General features: G+C 57.1%; 1 non-coding gene across 1 annotated transcript; it reads right to left on the bottom strand.

The window, feature by feature from the left end:
- Positions 1-12,041: 12,041 nt before the first annotated feature.
- On the bottom strand, positions 12,042-12,203 carry LOC125526216. The gene has a single exon (XR_007291628.1). It is a non-coding gene; the product is annotated as a U1 spliceosomal RNA (small nuclear RNA).
- Positions 12,204-15,560: the final 3,357 nt, after the last annotated feature.

Raw genomic sequence — 15,560 nt, 5'->3', positions numbered from 1 at the left:
GCTTTCGTTACCCTGCGCGAGGGCTTTCTTGGGGTTCTCCCCATGCTCGAGCTCTGGGGGGAATTCTTCCAAAGCAAGCTCGGCACCATCGTCGCGGGCGTGCCCGCCCCCTGCGGAGCCTTCATTGCCATGAGGCGGGCGAGCGAGAACAATCCGTTCCCGTCCATTTCGCTGATCCAGTCGGTGAAGCTCTGGCAGAAGTCCTACTTTTACGTGAAGAACGTCGCCCAGCAAGGCGACTACGTCAACCTGCCGGCTTACGTAGCCGGCCCGCCGGCTGGGAGGCAACCTTCGTGGAGCTATCGGGCCAGGTCATTGTCCCAGGCCAGGAACGCAGCCGTCTCCCGGCTTCGGGTAATGATCCAGCCGGAGGGCCTGACCGGTGCCGACTTGGTGGCCGCCTTCGTGGAGCGCCGGGTACTTCCGCTCCAAGGCCGGCCTCACATGATTTGCCAGATGAGCGGCCACTTCGACCCGTGCCAGCTGAGCACTAGGGAGATGCCTCATGCAGAGGTGTCTTATATGGTGAACTACATCTCCAACTGCAAGCTCGCCGAGGATTGGCGATACGGCAAGGAGCCGTATTCCCGCGCCAACCCTCCGCCTGCCGTAAGTTTTTTCTTCTTTTCTTCCTTTTTGTAGCCGGCCTCATGATAGCCGACCCTTGATCAATTGGTTTGCCTTTAGCATAACCCTCTTCTTCCGCCGACGGCCGGGGCCACGGGGGTAGAGCGCCAGCTCCTCCCCGACCACAGGTGGACGAGGCCGACGATCCGGACCTGGGAGCGGCCGCCATGGAAGACGCCATCGTGGGGGAAGGCGACGAGGCTGGAGGCGCGGGACTCGGGGCCGGCTTCGAAGACTGGCCGGACGACGACGAGGTCGAAGCCGCCCCGCACCGCCAGCCGGCGCCTGATCATCAAGGCGCGGGCTCGTCTGCCGTGCCGGCCGCCCGTGGTGGCGCGCAGAAGCGCCGGGCCGCGTCGACCTTCTTCGGCAGCCGGCCGAAGAAATCCAAGGCTTCCACAGTGGCGACCAAGCGGGATGAGGCGGCCGCGAAGGCGGCCCGCTTCCGCAAGGCGGTGAAACAACCGCAGGCGATCTCGGCGTAAGTCGTCGAATGTCTTGCATATATTTTTTGTTGTCTTTTTCGACCAAAGCTCTTCTAAACCTTTCTTTGCTTGCCGGACAGGGCGCCGCTTTCCCTTGAGCGAGGTCCTGGCGGTTCCATAGTCGGGCCGACTGGAGGGTCCTCAAGCTCCCGTCGCGTGGATCCCCGCGCCGACCTTAGGGAGGCCACGGAGCGGAACGCACGGGAGGCGCGGGAGGAGCGGGAGGCGGTGGAGCGAAGGACCGCCCAGGTGGCGAAGGAGCAGGCCGACGCGGCGGCCAAGGCCCGGGCGGAGGCGGCAGTCGTGGAGACGGAGGCGGAGGCCTCGCACAACCAGCCTCCGCTGCTCGTCGTTCCCCTCCGCGCCGTGGCCCCCGACATTCCCGTGCCCCTGTTGGAGGAGGTCGACCAAGGCCCGCCGGTGATGGAGAGGAGGGAGGACCACGTGATCTTCATGGAGGGGGCGCCGCAGACGGCGCCGACTAGAGCGGGCCAAAGCGGCCAATCAGCTGCGGCGCCAGAGCAGCCGTCCGGGGGTGAGCCGGAGGCAGGGGCCGGCCTCGAGGTGCAGCCGGCATTGCGCCGGCGTGCAGGGGGTGGCGCCTCCGCGCCGGAACCGCACCGAGCAGCGGGCGCTAGCCAGACGGCGGAGGCCCTGGAGGCGGCCAGCGCCAGCACGTCCGAGTGGACTCCCAGCGGGGGGACGGGCGAGCTGAACGCGGCGGCCCAGGAGGTCCGAAACCGGCTTCAAGCTCAGGCCGCCTCGCTGCAGCGATACACCCAAGAGTTCCTCGCGACGCGGGCCGTTATCCGGGTGAGTCTTCTGGCCTTGGTTATTTTTCTCTTTTGATTTCTTCCATGGGGGCGCGTCAGCGCACCCACTGGGTGTAGTCCCCGAGTTCCGAGTCGGCTGCTACGCAGGCGGCTTGGAACTTACTAGGTTCTGACAACTTAACTCATCCTCGTCTCCTGTATAATCTTCCAGGAGTATCATAACCTCCGCGCAGGCGCCTTCAACTCCCAGGCTCAGGAGCTGGGCCGGAGAACCGAGGACCTGACCAGCAGCCGGAGTGCGTGGTTGTCTCGTTCATCTCCTATGAGGGCGCGTCAGCGCACCCACTGGGTGTAGTCCCCGAGATTCGGGCCGACTGCTGAGCAGCCGGGTCGGATCTTCCTTGACGACTTCTTCCTTATTAATTTTTCCCTTTGTCTTCATGCTTGCAGGAGCCAATGCCGACTTGAGGGGGCAGCTCAGCAGGGCCCAGGCCGCCCTTCACGCCAAGGAAGCCGAGTACAACGCCTTGGTCCTGGAGCGTGACCGCTTGGCCAAGAAGTTGGCCGACCAGGAGGAGAGCCACAAGGCGGCCCTGAAGAAGGCGCAGGACAGCGAGGACGCCCTGAAGGCTGAGTTCGAGACCGAGGCGGCAGGCTGGGCTGAAGCGAAGCAGGCGCTGAGCGAGGGCTTTAGTCGTATCGAGGATCTGATCAACGGTAAGCTGCCTTCTTCACTCCCTGCTTGCCCCTTGATCCCTGATTTGTGTTCTGACTTGTGCTGCTTTTTGTTCTCTGTGCAGACTACTTTCCCGGCTACTCCGTCTTCGCCACCCAATCCATCGAGGACCATCGCGAGGCGCGCTGGCAGGCGGGGGCTGAAATCGCGCCGGACGCAAGCCGGACGCTTGAGGAGCAACTCTTGGCGGTCCAAGCCCGGCTGCAGCCAGCTCACCGTATTCTCCGCCGCCTCCAGTGCGCCGGGGCGCAGGTGTTGGCCGCCCTCTGGCCAAGCGAGACGATTCCCCGCACCCCGAGTCAGACTGCCGACTGGCTGGAGGTTGCGGTTGGCCGCTTCGAGGCCTGGAAGGCATCGGCAGCCCGGCTTGGAGCTGGGCGGGCACTGGAGTTCGTCCGAGCCTGGTATCCGGGGCTGAACCTGGACCAGCTGCGCACCTGGCGGCTGGAGGCCGACGAAGAGATGGAGGAGGTGCGGCCGGCTATCGCTCAGCGCGCTTCGACGATCGCCGAGTGCACTGACATCAGTGTCTTCGCTCCTGAAATTAATGACGACGGCGTTGCCCAGCCGGAGGAGTGGTTCGGGCTGGACCCGGCAGCGGGTGAAGACTCGGCAGAGGAGATCGCCTCCAGCGATGAAGGCGAAGACGACGAAGGAGAGGAAGGCGAAGACGTTGAGCCGACCGGTGAAGCGGCCAGCCAGCCTCAGCCTGATCGTGCCTCCGGCAACAAGGCGCGTGCTAGCGCGCCCTCTGCGGGAGGCGGTGATCATGCCGAGGTTCGCCAGCCGGCCACTCCTCCAGCCGGCACTGCCGTCTCCACCGACCTGCCCGACTCGCCAGTCGCTCCCTTGGCTTAATCTGCCGTCCTTGTTTTTTCCTGCTTGTTGCCTTTTGAACAATTTTATTAAACTTGCGCAGTTCCACCCACTGGGGGTGTATTCAAACTATGTTGAATGCTGGCCTTTTGAAGGTCTTTTATGTAAATATTATTGTGTGCGTGTTTGGTTTCCATTCGTGTATGCTTTTTATCCTTAGGTTGTTTCCTTTGCCGCCTTCCCCTTTTGGGAAGGCAAGTACTCAAGCTTTCTTAGATTGAAGCGAGGTGAATGGAAGCCGGCCGGCCGGCTACTCTGGTAGTCGGTCGGTGGTGGGAGAAAAACCGGCTTTTGTTATATTAGTCCGTTAGTCCCTAGCCGTTTTTCGTGTGGGCATCCTTTCCTGCCTTTAACTCTTGCCAGCCGGACAGCCGGTTCTTCGATCTGCGACTTTTGGCAAGAGAAGGCTTGGGAGCCAGCACACTACTTGTCTGACTGCGGGTAGGACTTCTAGTATAACTCCAGGCGGCCAATCCCCGGGTCGACTAGTCGAACCCGGTGCCGGACGGAAAAAGTGAATGTAATGACAAGGTCATAAGCATGATACTCTTCATCCATAGATAAAAGATGGCAGTCCCCGAGCTCTCCTCGGGGGGCCTATTGTCTCGTACTTAGTACAAAAGTTAGCGTGATACATACTGCATTTCAACTGTAAAACCTTCAGAGGAGGTTGGCGTTCCATGGTCGTTCCGACTCCTTGCCGGAGTCATCTCTCTTTCGTGCCTTCGGCTTCTGCGCATCGATCAGTAGTAGGAGTCGTTGCCTAAGGCTCTGCTGATGACGAAGGGGCCCTCCCAAGGGGCCGAGAGCTTGGGCTGGCCGGCTGTTCGCTGGATCAGCCGGAGCACAAGATCGCCCTCTTGGAAGGATCTTGGCTTGACCTTCCGGCTGTGGTAGCGGCGCAGGCCCTTCTGATAGATGGCGGACCGGCTGAGGGCTAACAGCCGGCCTTCTTCCAGCAGGTCGACGCCGTCTTCTCGTGCTTCCTTGGCCTCCACTTCCGTGTACATGGTTACCCGAGGCGAGTCGAACTCGATGTCAGTTGGGATGACCGCCTCGGCACCATATACGAGGAAGAAAGGAGTGAAGCCGGTTGACTTGTTTGGTGTAGTGCGCAGACTCCAGATGACGGCCGCCAGCTCATCGAGCCAACAGCCGGCTGAACGCTCCAGTGGTACGACCAGTCGGGGCTTGATGCCGGAAAGGATGAGGCCGTTGGCTCGCTCGACCTGGCCGTTTGACTGCGGGTGGGCAACGGATGCTAGGTCCAACCGGATGCCTTGCGTCGCGTAGAAACGTGCCAAGGCTCCCTTGGCGAAATTCGTGCCATTGTTGGTGATGATGCTGTGTGGCACGCCGTACCGAGTTGTTATATCTGCGATAAATGTCACGGCAGTCGGCCCATTCAGCTTCTTGATCGACTTTGCCTCAATCCATTTGGTGAATTTGTCCACGGCGACAAGCAGATGTGTCATGCCGCCGCGCGCCGTCTTGAATGGGCCCACCATGTCTAGTCCCCAAACGGCGAAGGGCCAAGTGAGGGGAATGGTCTTGAGTGCTGAAGCCGGCATGTGTTGCTTGGAGCTGAAGAGTTGGCATCCTTTGCAATGTTTAACTAACCCCTTGGCGTCATCCAAAGCAGTCGGCCAAAAGAAACCATGGCGGAAGGCTTTGGCGACGAGTGATCTTGAGGCCGCATGGTGGCCGCATTCTCCTTGGTGGATGTCTCTGAGGATTGCAATGCCCTTCTCTTGCTCGACGCATCGCTGGAGGACTCCAGTGACACTGCGCTTGACGAGCTCTCTGTTGACGATTGTGTATGCTCCGGCTCGGCGTTGGACTTGTCTTGCCTCTACTTCGTCAGCCGGCAGATCTTGGTTTATTAGGAAGTTGAGGATGGACTGAGCCCATGATGGAGCTGCGACTTCTTCTATTGCCAATGCGGCTACTGCGACCAGGGCGGGCGGGCTGGGCGGTGAAATGCTGGAGTCGGCCGCCGCCTGTTCTGTTGGTGTAGTCTCCGGGCCGACTACCGCAGTCCCCAAGCCGGGTGTGGCAGTCCCCGGGTCGGGCGTAACTACGGAAGTCCCCGAGCCGCCTGCTGATGTCCCTTGGCCGACTATCGAAGTCCCCGGGTCACCTGCTTGGTTCTTCGAGCCGGCCGCGTCAGGGTCAGGCGGCACGAAGATGGAATCGGACTCTGGAGACGGCTTGATAGACGGCTTGAGGAGGCATTGTAGAGAGACACCGGTTGGAATTGCTTGCCGAGTGGAGCCTATTCGGGCCAGGGCATCAGCTGGCTCGTTGTCGGCTCGCGGTACGTGAAGGAACTCGCATCCTTCAAAATACCCACTGATCTGCTGAATGAGGAAGCGGTAGCTTGCCATATTTGCGTCCTTGGCATCCCAGTTGCCGGATGATTGCTGGACCACCAAGTCCGAGTCGCCATAACATAGGATCCGGCGAATGCCGAGTTCTTTGGCAAGCTGGAGCCCGTGTATGAGCGTCTCATACTCGGCCACGTTGTTGGAGGCGGCAAAGTGAATTTGAAGCGTGTATCTGAGCTTGTCGCCTTTGGGAGAGGTGAGGATGACGCCGGCTCCCAAGCCGGTGTGCATCTTGGACCCATCGAAGTGCATGCGCCAATGATTGGAGTCGGGAGCTGGCGGTAGGTACTGGGTCTCGGCCTAGTCGACGAGGAAGTCGGCCAATGCTTGGGACTTGATGGCGGTGCGAGGCTGGTAGAAGATCGTGTAGGGGGCCAGCTCGATGGCCCATTTCGCCACCCGGCCGGATGCATCCCGGCTGCCTATGATCTCGGCCAGCGGGGCGGTGCATACGACCGTGATGGGATGCTCTTGGAAGTAGGGCTTCAGCTTCTTGGCGGCGAAGTACACGCCGTAGCACATCTTCTGGTAGTGCGGGTAGTTCTACTTCGAGGTAGACAACACCTCGCTCAAATAGTACACCGACCTCTGGACTGGCTAGGCTCGGCCCTCTTCTGGGCGTTGGACTATGATGACGGTGCTGACCACCTGGCTGGTTGCGGCAATGTAGAGGAGCATGGGCCCTTTCTCAGTCAGCGCCGCTAGGACAGGCGGCGTGGCCAGCATCTTCTTCAGCTCGTGAAAAGCTTGGTCGGCTTGGTCATTCCACTCGAAGTGGTTGGTCTTCTTCATGAGGCGGTAGAGGGGAAGAGCTTTCTCTCCGAGCCGGCTGATGAAGCGGTTCAGGGAGGCCAAGCATCCGGTAAACTTCTGGACGTCTCGAAGTTTGGTGGGAATCGCCATTCTCTCAATGGCCATGATCTTTACTGGGTTGCATTCAATGCCGCGTTCGGAGACCAGGAAGCCTAGGAGCTGGCCGGCTGGCACTCCGAACATGCATTTCTCGGGGTTGAGCTAGATTTGGAACCGGCGTAGGTTCTCAAATGTTTCCTTGAGGTCTTCCAGCAAGGTGCCGCGCTTCTCCGTCTTCACCACAATGTCGTCTACGTAGACGTGGGCATTTCTGCCGAGCTGCTTGAGGAGGCACTTCTGCATGCAACGCTGGAAAGTGGCACCGGCATTTCTCAAGCCGAATGTCATAGTCAGGTAGCAGAAGGCTCCGAATGGCGTGATGAAGGCAGTCTTCAGGCGGTCTGCCGGATCTAACTTTATCTGGTGGTATCCTGAGTAAGCATCCAAGAAACTCAACAGCTCGCATCCGGCCGTGGAGTCTATCACTTGGTCAATCCTTGGCAGGGCAAAGGGATCTTTGGGGTAGGCCTTGTTGAGGCTCGTGTAGTCTATGCACATGCGCCACTTGTTGTTCTTCTTTAGCACGAGGACCGGGTTGGCGAGCCACTCTGGAAACAAAACTTCCATAATGAAGCCGGCTGCCAGAAGCCGGGCTATCTCCTCTCCTACAATCCTTCTCTTCTCCTCCGACAGTCGGCGGAGGGGTTGTTTGACTGGTTTTGCGTCTTCTTGGACGTGTAGTTTGTGCTCGGCGAATTCCTTCGGAACACCCGGCATGTCCTTGGGGGACCATGCAAAGATGTCCCGATTCTCGCGGAGGAAATCGGCGAGCTCGCCTTCCTATTTGCTGTTTAGGTTTGCCCCGATGACGGCAAACCTCTCTGGGTGCTCGGGGTCAAGAGGTATCTTCTTCGTCTCCTTGGCTGGCTGGAAAGATCCTTGAGCATCATGCTCCTTGGGATCGGGGGACAAGGCCGACTGTTTGCCGGCCATGGCCACGACTCGGTCCAACATCTTCTTTTCTTCGGCAATCACAAGGGACTCGGCCAGCCGGCTGCTGGCTGCTGCGCACTCGGACGACTTCTTGTAATCGCCGGCTATTGTGATGATGCCCTTGGTGCTCGGCATCTTCATCTTGAGGTATGCATAGTGGGGAACTGCCATGAACCTGGCCAAGGCAGGTCGGCCAAGCAATGCATGGTAGGGGCTCTCCAGGTCCACCACATCAAACTAGATCGCTTCCCGGCGGAAATGCTCCTTGTCCCCAAAAAGTACATCAATCTTGATCTTGCCAATGGGGGCACAGGATAGGCCGGGTACGATGCCATGGAACACAGTCCGAGTAGGCATGAGTTGCTTTGTCTTGACATTCAGCTTCTCCAGGGTGTCACGGTACAGGATGTTGATGCTGCTCCCGCCGTCTATCAGCACGCGGGAGAAACGGGCGGCGCATCTATCCGTTGCAAGGGTGGCATCCAAAACCAACGCATAAGAGCCGGGAGACGGCATCACCTCCGGGTGGTCGGCCCGGCTCCAGCTGATAGGTTTTTCTGACCAGTGCATGTGCTCGGCAGGGTTGGCAGCGACAATGCTGACTTCTTGGTGCTCTCGGCGTTTGCTGCGCCGGTCTTCGGGCTGGCTTGTAAAGATGACATAGGCAGCATGCTCGTCGGGGAACTCATCGTGCACGGCTCCGACTGCGGGCCGAGCGGTCAGTGGCTGCGGAGCCGGAGGCGGCGGACCGGCAGGCGGAGGCGGCGCGAGCCCTTCGCCTTTGGAGATTCGGGTGAGCCAGTGGCATTTCCGGGTCATGTGGTTGGACGGCTTCGCGCCGCTATGGAACTTGCATGGGGCGTCGAGAGTCTGCTCGTAGGAGAAGGCCGGCTGCCAAGCCGGCTTGCCGCCCCTTTGCTTCTTGGGTGCGGGCCGCCCTTCGGGCTGCTCGTCTTCGACTGTGGCCACCTGCCGACTGGTGGAGGGTGGCACGGGGCCCTTGCGCTTGTGGTCGTTCTGGTGTGGGCGTCGGCTGGAGTCCCCAGCCGGCGTCTTGGGCGCCGGGTTGAGTACCTTCCCGGACGCATCTACCCGGAGTTCGGTCTTCATTGAGGAGTCGGTGGTGGCGTACTTGTCCGCTATGACCAGAAGCTCGTCGAGGGTTGTCGGCTCGTCGCAGAGGAGCTTGTGCTTGAGGAGGGTGCCTTCTCGGCACCTGGCAGTGAAGTATTCTATGGCTTGCACCTCGTGCACCCCTTCGCAAGAGTTGCGGAGCTCGGCCCAACGCGTGAGGTAGTCGCGAGTGGACTCGGTGGGGCCTTGTACGCACAAGGAGAGCTGTCTGGGCTTGGGAGCCCGCTTGTAGGTGCTGGTGAAGTTGCGGACGAAAGCTTCTGTGAAGTCTAGCCAGCTGTTGATGCTGTATGGCTTGAGGCTGTTGAGCCAGGTCCGTGCCGTGCCTTGCAGCATGAGGGGCACGTACTTCACGGCAACGCGCCTATTGCCGTTGGCTATGCTAACCGCCGTGGAGTAGTCGATCAACCAATCTTCCGGCTTCACGGAGCCGTTGTACTTGGGCGTGTCTCTTGGGAGCGAGAACCCTTTGGGGAAAGGCTCGTCGCGGATGCGGGGGCCGAAGCAAGGCGGGACGACATCATCTTCTTCTTCCAGCGCTAGGGATCGCGCCAGGCGGTCGATCCGATGGCGGGCGTCGTTCTTGCCGACTCCTTCCCGGCGACCTAGCCGGCCGCTGAGAGTCGGATGCGCAACAGGCGGTGGGGTGGGATATCTCTCTCCACGGGGCCGAGGCGGAGGCGGGTTGCCCCGCCACTCCACGGCCCGGGGGTGGCCTTCTGCGTCTCGCTCGATGGAGACTCGGGTTCGGCTTCGGCTGGCAGCCGGCTCTTTCTCGCGCCGCGCGCGGGTTTTTCCCATAGTCGGCGTCCGGGACATCGCGCCATGATCTCGGCGTGGGGGAGGGCTTTCCGCGCGGGCGTCGGCTTCGTGTCGCTGCGCAGCTGCATCGATTAGCTGCTGGATGCGTCGGGTCATGTGGGGAGTTCTTCGGCCCCCAGTCCATCTAGCTCGTCTACGGCCGCCTCGGCGGCACGCAGGTTCTCGAGTGGAGTGGCGTAGATTGGGCGGTCGACTCCTAGCGTATCGGCGACGACAGCGCCGCGCTGTCTGACAACGCCGGCCCGGCTGGGCCCGCCTGGGGGCGGCGTGCCAAAGGCGGCGCGGTCGGCCTCGCGTCGGTGGGCTTCAGCGAGGTGTCTCATGGAAACCAACTTCTGGCCCTCTGCGAGGAGGGTGAGGCGGCGAGCCTCCAGTGCTTCAGCGTCGGCATCGGCCGGAAGGGGGATGGACAAGTCGTGGACCGCCGCGTGCGGGGCGTCATGGGCGCTCTCGTCAGAAGCGCCGCTGTGGCCGATGACCATCACCTCGGTGGTGACAGCGTCGCAGCCATTGGCCCGGGGAAGCGGGTCGTTGTAGATCGCGATGTCGGTGGGGAAAGTGTCGAGTGAGGCCGTGTCGGAGTCGACAGGCATCGGGTCGGTGGAGCCAACTGACTCCAAGTCCACAGCAGGCTCGCCGGAGACGTGGAGCTGGCCGAGAAGGTTGACGAGGTGGTCGGTGCCCGCGGCGGAGGCGAGCTCGTCGGAGATGAGGGTCTTGTCAAGGAGATCGGCGAGGCCGCTCGCCGCACAGACGTTGGTGACGCCTTGCAGCGCGTCGTGGCAAGCGCCATCGGGCATGCCGGGCTGGCTACGCTCGCGGGGGAGGAAGAGGGTTCCCGTCCAGAACAGGTCTCCGGACGACGGTGCACCTGGCCCCATGGTGGGCGCCAAATGTCGGGTGGTAGGTGCGACATATGCCAACAGGTGGCTTATCATTGTGGGAGCCAGTAAGACGTCGCCGGTGCCTGGAAACGGGATGAGGCGAAGACATGCACACCGGCGAATCTTACCCAGCTTCGGGGCTCTCCGTGGAGATAACACCCCTACTGCTGCTCTGCGGGGTCTCCGCATGATCACTAGATGAACAAGTAGCTACACGATGCTCCTTGAGCTGTTCGGCGAGAGGAGGAAGAAGGGCACGGCTCGCTCTCTTCTCCTCCCTATGTGGTGTCTAAGACTAGCAGGGATCAACCCTTTGCATGGGTGTCCCGGGGGGTTTATATAGGCCTACCCCCGGGGGTACAATGGTAATCCGGCTAGGCGTGGGGCCCAGCCGTCTGTGTCTACACTCTCCGGCTTCTGCGCCGACTGCTGGGGCCCGCCGGCTGGTGGGTCCCGCAGGCTGCCGACTCCTTGGTCGACAGGCAGGCCCCACTGTCCAGGGCCTTGTCGGCGGCTGGTTACTGTTGCTCAATCCTGGTGACGAGGGCTTCGCCGAGGTGGGCGTGGCTACAGTGCCGCCGTCCGGCGGGTGATCGCTGTAGCCTCACCGCGTCTTGTCTCCTTAATGGGGCGTCTCCTTCGAGGGAGGTGGCAAGCCGGCTGTGGGGAGCCGGCTCTATCTTGGGCCGACTGGGGGAGGCCTAGCCGCCTTCGGGTGTCTCTCTGCCCGAAGGGGCCCACCGCCCATGGGCCACGTTGGCAGCCCGTCGTGGATGACATCAGGGTCAACGTGGCAACAGTGCCGCGCCGGATGGGTCATGGCCACCCGTACGGCGCGCTGTGCCAGGTGTGCTCCGAGATTCGGGGGTGGCAGGCTTTACTGTAGCCACACCCCGTCTCATCGTCGTTATGTGGATGCAGACTTCGAGGGTACGATTTTGACCGCTTTGTGGGAGCCGGCTTCTTGGAGTCGGCCTTCTCGCGGCTGGCTTCTCGGAGCCGGCCCTCCCGCGGCTTTCTTCGTGAGGGCTGAAGTCGGGCCGCCTTCCGATAGTCAGCCATGGGGACAGCCGGCAAGGGGAAGGCGGCCCCGCATCTTGGATTCTTGAGGGCCGGATCGGCTCGTAATTTTTTCAGAAGGGCCAGGGGTGCCGGCTAGGCTACCCGTGGTCATTTACTCCGACACTGTGTCGACATGTTGCCAGTGAACTGGTCAGCATACGGTATCCTGACAGACATAACCGGTGGCCATCGATGCGTGGCTGCAGCATCAATGCACGCTGGTATTCTGCATCAATTTAATTAGCATTCTTGCAAATCCGTGATGAAATAGTTTTTGCAAGTTTACCAAAGCATGAAAATTAGCATTATAAGAAAAACAAAAACTTCAAATTCAAAACAAGGTTTGCACCAAGGAAAATGAAACAAGAGCAGAACACGAAAAACTAAATAAAAATTGAATTCAAAATTTGATAGGGGCCGCGCGAACGCACACCCCCTATATCATAAATTACGGCATCCACTCTCCCATAGAGGGAAGATGGTAGATCAACACACTCACCACGTGCAATGTGAACCGTTAACCTAGGCCATGAGCCTTATTGATCACTCATAGACCCCGTCCAGGTAAGTATGTTTCAAAGTCGTCCTACCCTCCAATTATATACTACTACTTGTCTTTCCCGTGCCGATCTTCATAACTTTCTGTGCGGTACTAAACAAAAAGCAATTACCTTGGGGCTTGAGTTTGGGTGGCCTGATTAATCATACAACTGGCTAACAATTATTCTCTGGCCCATTGGACCAAAAGGCCGAATGATTAATGGGCCCAGGTCGGGACGAACCATCAAACCCCCGCGATCCATCCATGTCTATAATTTTCTCAACAAATTTTATTTCCTGAATTCTTAAAAGCAAAGCTTTGCTCGTTAGACGTCCCGAGCAAACGCCATCGCGAACTGTCGGATCCAAATCGCGCGCTCTCCCTCGCGTCCAGGTGTTCCATTGTCCGAACTGCCACGCAGGTGCCTCGCGGTCCTCCCGGTCCTACCACTAGCCCACTCCGCCGCACCCCTCCCCTATCCCACCGAATGGCTCGCATTTCGAAAACTGCTCACACTCTCCGCTCCACACGCCGGAAATCCCCATCTCTCGCTGCCGTTTCTCTCCTCCTCTCTCGTTGATTTCTCGCAACAAATCCACTCCTCGTCAGTGATTTTGGTGCGCTTCTCCGTTCGATTTTTGCGGCGCGGCAGTTTTTGAGGTACGGGGAGGCGACAGAGGTGTCGGGAGGGAGGGGGTGGAAGGGGGTGCAGAATCCACGGCTCATCTGCGGCTGCAGGGGTAGTGGACGGAGGGGCTTCCATCGGCGGCGTGGAGGGAAGAGAAGGCGAGTGACACGCGGCGGTGGGTTCGTTGTAGCGGCGACGCGACCTTCAGCAACCACCGCTCGCCTGTCCAGGTCATGACGCGGTAAGCACGCCCCCGCTTTTCTCTCGTTTTTGCTTTGCTATATGAGGTAGGAATTGCTAGTTGCCCTCGTTATTGATTTGCCTCCTCCTAAGTGCGTGATGCGGCAAGGCGTTATGGGTCGTCGTTTTCTTAGATTGTGACGTGGTTAGGGTTGGGGATCTGTGGATCTAGCATCTTCTGCGTGCGAGATAGATGACGGCGAGACCGATATATGAGAGGTTGATGAGGCTGATACCCAGTTGCATAGTTCCCCCAACTAAGATTGAGTTGCCAGGATTTTTACAGGCCTTTTTTGCCTGTAGGCTGTATGGTAGTTGCCAGTTTTTCAAGCCGAAATTGCTCTTTCATCCATGTTTTTAGTTTCAGCATCCTCCTGAAATATGTGAAGCATTATATAGGGCATCTAGATATGTTGCTGCATCCTTAGCAATGTATATGTTTGGTGTGCATTTTAAGGCGTTTTTGCCTGGGCTGTGCCTGGATTTTTTTTGTGTCTGAGTTTTGACAGTATATCCAAAAAGTCATTGTATTTGTTGTTTTAACGATAACACATGTCTCGGTTTTTTGCCAATGAACGATCCTGTTATGTTAACAGCAACAACACACCCCTTATATGAATTGCTTTTTTTGTTATTTTTTCTGTATGCGCACAATTTTTGAAGGTGATTTTGCCTGGTTTTAATGTGATTTTGCCAATACTTTGTGTGACGATATTCAGAAGTCATCTTTATGCAAAAAAATTCTATCAGCGTAGTAGGAACTAATGGATGCACCAAGCAAAAAGGGCACTGAAGGAGAGCATCATGCAGTTAATCCAGATGCTGATCCATCGGTTGCGACTGAAGATCATCAAGAGGTGTGTCCGAAAAAAATTCAATAAACAACTTTTTCAGTTTAGATTTTTGCTTTTTTAATATCTTTTTTAAACTTGTTTTTGCGTCTTCTTTTTGCAGGGCCAGAGAAGCACACCCTTTCTTTCGTACCGCCGTCGTGGAAGAAAGGAGATAGCTATCCGTGGCAAACGTCCGCTGGACATCAATAGCAATCCTAGTGTTTCTGCAGATGGCGACGAAAATGCCGAAAAAGATACTGGTGTGGAACAACCACCAAAAGCAAAACGTCAAAAGACCGGATCTAACCAGGTAACACACAGTTGCTCAACTTTTGATCAACACTTGCCCAAGTTGAGCTGTCAAGTTGCCTAACTTTCCATGATATACACATGTATAGTCCGTTGTTTTGTTTCTCCTAGGATAAGAGAAACAGGGCATCGCCTGCCAGGCTTTTCAAGCTGAATAAACTTCTCGTACCTCTCCAGAAGGGGGTTATCATTGATAGAGAGTTTGGAGGTTTATTGGACAATGCAGCGAGCAGCATGCCCGGAGACCTCAGTCAATGGATAATGAAGCACTATGATCTGGAGAAGTCACAGATTGTTATACTAGAAAGGGCGAAGATCCTAGTAGATGCAGCTAGTGTACATAGGATATGGGGGTTGCCTAACAAGGGGAGGAAGGTGTGCTACGAGATTCGGCCTGAAATCACAAAGGAGTTCTACAAGATCTTCAATATCCAAGGCAAGAATGCGCCAACTCACTGCATGGTGTAAAATGATCCATGGAATGGATGGAGCCTATGATGATGACTTCCTACGTGCTTGGTTAGCCGTTGCCTTTTCTTACTTCCTTGCACCATCAACCAGTCTTAGCATCTCACCAAAGAGCTTCCCGGCTGTGATGGATGTCAATGGTATTCAAGACACAAACATTTGTCAGTTCGTGGTCGACCAACTGAAGACTGCGTTCACATCGTCCCGCGGCAAGAAAAATGTTGTTTGCTGCTGTGTGTTTCACCTTGTAGTAAGTTGAACCAAAAGCTAGCATTTTGTAATCATTTTTTCACATTTTTTTACTATATGAACGACAACTGAATTTCTTCCTTTTCTTCTTTTTTTTTGCATGCAGCTATTGTATCTGGACTCATTGGATGTTGACAAACCTATCCCTAGCTTAGTTCCAAGAGTATCAGTTTGGAATTCAGATCTTATTGCCAAAGTTTTGAAGAAGGACAGGAAGGGCCCGGGTGAATATGGCAGGCTGCAGGTAAACCTTTTTGTTCTTTTTTTATTAATGTGTACACTTTTTGCATTTTTATGGTCAGGCAACTATATATAAGATACTAGCAATTTTCTGTCACCAGCCAAGCAACTTTGATTTTTTTTAAACATGAACTGCAAAGTGTTTTTGTAGGCAACTCAAATAGTAAAAATTTTGTAAGTCACACATATAATTTTTTAGGAACTAATTTTTGCAATGTATTCCTAGTTCATTCCCAATCATAGACAGCAAATAATCTTACATGGGTATTTAATGCCTAACCACATATAGTAGTACTACACATGTTTGCCTAGAATATGGTGTGTTGGCTAGCACATGCATTTATTTTTGGAGGCAATGTGGTTATGTGGTTTGGGGAGTTTCTGTTTGGGCTTGTGGTGTTTGGGTTTACAGACAAGTGTC

This window comes from Triticum urartu, chromosome 7 (assembly GCF_003073215.2).
Source record: "Triticum urartu cultivar G1812 chromosome 7, Tu2.1, whole genome shotgun sequence".
NCBI classification, from domain to species: domain Eukaryota; kingdom Viridiplantae; phylum Streptophyta; class Magnoliopsida; order Poales; family Poaceae; genus Triticum; species Triticum urartu.
This window is presented reverse-complemented; position numbering and strand designations above follow the sequence as displayed.